We start from the raw sequence: 4433 nt of genomic DNA on the forward strand, positions 1-4433 counted from the left end.
GCTGCCATGTCCTGCTCTCAGGGCGGACTGACAGATAGGTGAGACCTTATGTCCTAGTTGGATCACTCTTGGTAGGTATTTGTCACTCATTTTTGCACCATCTGACCTTAGGTCCTCTTGGGCTGAGGTAGGCGACTAATGCTCTTGACTGCTTTCTCAGTAGGCCTCTCACCAGCACAGAATGGGATGAATTGGAACAGCTGGAGAAGAAAAAATGGGATTTGCTCACATTGGATGTTGCAATATTCAAGGGAGTGCTTGTGTTTTGAAAACCTTTGAAACAATTTAGCTCCACTGCTATTCAGGACAGTTTTGCACCACAGATATGCTTTTGTAGCTATAGCAGATTCTTTCCTGCCATGGCTGAACCTGCATTCCCAAGAAATAAAGCCATTTAAAAGAATCAGACTTTATACAGAAGCACAGGCAAAACTTTGAGCCCTCCAAGGGCCAAGAGACTTCATCTCAAAAGCACTTGCCACAAAGCACACAGGCAAAATCAACATGATGCAACTTTTGGTAGGGTGTACAGATACAATCAGGCAATTACACATCCCAGACCACGTAATCGTATGCAATGAGAACACACGTGGGTGTAGTGTGAGGTGTGAGCCTGGTGTCACCAACCACAGGCTCCTCCAGTTACCCTAAAGGAGTTCTTCAACAAATGGTAAAAATTGCTTTTCTAAATATCGCTAGATCCATCTAGAAGAAAGTCTTTTTCTGCTATGGAAAGTAATTCCTGGAAGACTGGGAAACATCCAGGACTTTACTAAAAAATGTTAGCCAGAAGAATTGATCCATCATCTGTCTCATATCCAACTGTGTCTGGGCAGGAAAGGGAAGAGAAAGAAACCTATTGCATGCAATATAGAATCTGTTATACAGCTTTATATCAGGAAAGAGCCTCTCAAAACTTCTGTAGGAAGTAAGTTTAAATATCTCATGTATAAGCATCCTCAGCTTTAATAATCATTAATGTCTTTCATCCCCCCTTCTTTTAAAGTCTGGGAACAGCAATTAAGTCTCTAGTCTCCTGTAAGCACTGCTCAGATGCTCCCCAGATGGCTTTTCCAAGGGGATTTCTAATTATTTGGGGGTTTTTAAAGAAATATCCTGCAGGAATCTTTTAGGTTTCTGGGGCTTTCCTTCCTTTCTCTATAAATGTCTTTACCCAGAACTTGATTTAAAACCAAACTCAAAGGAAACACTTCCAATGACTTCAATATGTCTCAGATCACATACCCTGGGGTAAAAGAGTAATGAACCAAATCCCATAAAAATAAAGATGGTGCAGATTTCAAAGGGATTCACAGTGAAGTTTTGTAAAGAAGTAATTAGTCCAAAAGTTTTAGCCTAGAATATCATGGAATTAAAGGAACATTTATTGAGACTGAGAAAGTTAATACTGCATACAGACCACAATGGATTAGAGATATAATCCCCTCTCCACCAAGAAAAATACATTAAAATGGAAGCAACAGTTGCTATAATAACAACTGAACAAGGAAACTTCTGATTCTCAAAACTTCTCAAAGTTTTCAGATCCTGAATTACCTAAAATGGATCAGATTTCCAAAAATGCTAAATTCCTATCTGCTGAAAATCCATGTTAGACATCCTCAAGTGTGACACTGAAAGAAAATCACAGTCATTTCTGGAAAGGCTGATGACTGTGCTTCTGCATTAGAGGGCAGCTGGAGAGCAGAGCTGAGCCCCTTATGCAATAGTAAAGCAAAACAGATTATTCTAATGAACATATAAGGTCAGTATTCTCTCAGGCCATCCAAGTCATCTTCCAAACAACAGTGACTTACAACAAGACATGCTACTTATCCAAAGCTGTTGCTTGATATTCCCCAAAATACGACCCTATAGGACATGTTTTCCTGCCTCCTGCAAATGCTGACTGGGCAAACAGTGAGCATTTCTGCATGTGCTATGGCAGAGACACACTGCTGGCTCAACGCTCGTCCTAAGTCCTGGGCACTAATAGACTCTCACCATGGTGTCTGGCCTCTCAGATCCCACCATTAGCATTGCCCTAGTCTTGGATCAGCATGTCTGCTTGCCAGCAGTGCTTAAGGTAATTCCCCACACTACTTGGCACAGCACAGGGCTCAGCCTGTGTGGTCAGGAGCTTGTAACCTGAATGCTATAGACAATGCTTGATAGAATCACAGAATGGGTTGGAAGGGACCTTAAAGATCAAATAGTTTGAAATCCCCCCTGCCATGAGCAGGGACACCCTCTACTAGACTAGGTGGCTTTACTGGGAGGTGCTCTACGGTCGCCCTGGAGGTTTCTCTTCCCTAGGCTGAAAAACCCCAACTCTCTCAGCCTGTTCTCATAGGAGAGGTGCTCCAGCCCTCTGACCACCTGTGTGGCCTCCTCTGGACTCACTCCAACGTGTCCATGTCCTTCTCATGCTGAGGGCCCCAGAGCTGGTTGCAGTACTCTGGGTGGGGTCTCAAAAGAGCAGAGTAGAGAGGGAGAATCACCTCCCTGAACCTGCTACCCACACTTCTTTTGAGGTAGCCCAGGGCCCAGTTGGCTTTCTGGGTTGCAAGTGCACATTACCAGGTCACGCTGAGCTTCTCATCTACTAACATCCTCAAGTCCTTCTCCTCAGGAATCCTCTTACTATGTTCTCCTCCCACTCTGAATTTGTGCTTTGGATTGCCCCAACCCACATGCAGAACCTTGCACTTGGCCTTCTTGAACTTCACGAGGTTCACACAGGCCCACCTCTCCAGCCTGTCCCTCTGGATGGCATGCCTTCCTCTTAAGAGTATCAACCACACCAATCAGCTTGGTGTCATTGGCAAACTTGCACTCAGTCCCAATGTCCAGGTTCCCAATAAACATGTTAAATACTGGTTCCAGTATGGCCCTCTGAGAGGCACCACTTGGCACTGGGCTCCACATGGACATCCAGCTGTTGACCATAACTCTTTATCCACCAAGGGGTCCACCCATCAAGTCCATGCCTCTTCATTTTAGCAACAAGAATGCCATGCAGGACAGCATCAAATGCCTTGCACAAGTCCAGGTAGATGATGTTACTTTTTTTTCCCTCAGCCACCAATGCCATATCCCTGTCATAGAAGGCCACCAAATTTGTCAGGCATTATTTGCCCTAGTAAAGCCGTGTTGGCTATCACCACCTACTGCCTTATTTTCCACATGCCTTAGCATAGTTTCCAGGAGGATCTGGTCCATAATCTTGCCAGGCACAGAGGTGAGATAGACAAGTCTGTAGTTCCCCAGATCTTATTCCCCCCACACACCCCTCCCTCCTTTTAAAAAAGGGCATTTTATTTCCTTTTTCCAGTCACTAGGATCTTCCCCAGATTGCCACAGCATTTCAATTATCATGGATAGTAGCTCAGCCACTTCATTCACCAATTCAAGACCCACGGATGCTTCTCATCAGGTCCCACAGACTTGTGCACCCTTAGGTATATTCTCAAACCTGATCTCCTACAGCAGAAGGTTTGTTCTCCCAGTTCCTACCTTTACTTTCTGTGACTTGGGCAGTGTGGCTGAAGCACTTGCCAGTGAAGACCAGGGCAAAAAAGTAATTGAGTACCCTAGTCTTCTCCATATCTCAGGTAACCAGGTCTCCCATTTCCTTCTCGAGAGGGTCCACATTTTCCACCATCTTCCTTTCATCACTCACATTCCTATAGAAGCTTTCCTTCTTGCCCTTAATGTCCTTGGTCAGATTTAATTCTCTCAAGGCTTTTGCTTTTCTAACCTAATCCCTGGCTACTTTGACAATCTCCCTGTATTCCTCCCAGGCTACCTGTCCTTGCTTCAACACTCTGCAGGCTTTCTTTTTGTGTTTGAGTTTGTCTAGGAGATCCCTGTTCATCCATGCAGGCCTCCTGATGTTTTTGCCTGACTTCCTCTTTGCTGGGATACATCACTCTTAAGCTTGGAGAAGGCAATCCTTTGAATATCAACCAGCTTTCCTGGGCCTCTTTTCCCTCCAGGGCTTTATTCCATGGCACTGTACCAAGCAGATCCCTGAAGTGGCCAAAGTCTGCTCTCCTGATGTCCAGGGCAGCAAGCTTGCTATGTGCCCTCCTTACTGCACTAAGGATCTCAGACTCCACCATTCCACTGTCACTGGAGCCAAGGCTGCCCTTGAGGCTTTGCATTCCCCACCAGCCCCTCCTTGCTGATGAGAACAAGGTGCAGCATAGCACCTCTCCTCATTGGTTCCTGTATTACTTGGAGAACAAAGTTGTTATCAATGTGTTCCAGCAACCTCCTGCATTGCTTATGCCCAACTACGTTGTGCCTTCAAGGACCAGAGCTTGTGAACATGAGGACACTCCTGTCTGTCTATAGAGGGTCTCATTTGCTCAGTCTTCCTGGTTGGATGGCCTATAGCACACCCCTGTTATAATGTCACTCATCCTGCT

The sequence above is a fragment of the Acanthisitta chloris genome, unplaced genomic scaffold (assembly GCF_000695815.1).
Source record: "Acanthisitta chloris isolate BGI_N310 unplaced genomic scaffold, ASM69581v1 scaffold2272, whole genome shotgun sequence".
Taxonomy (NCBI): Eukaryota; Metazoa; Chordata; class Aves; order Passeriformes; family Acanthisittidae; genus Acanthisitta; species Acanthisitta chloris.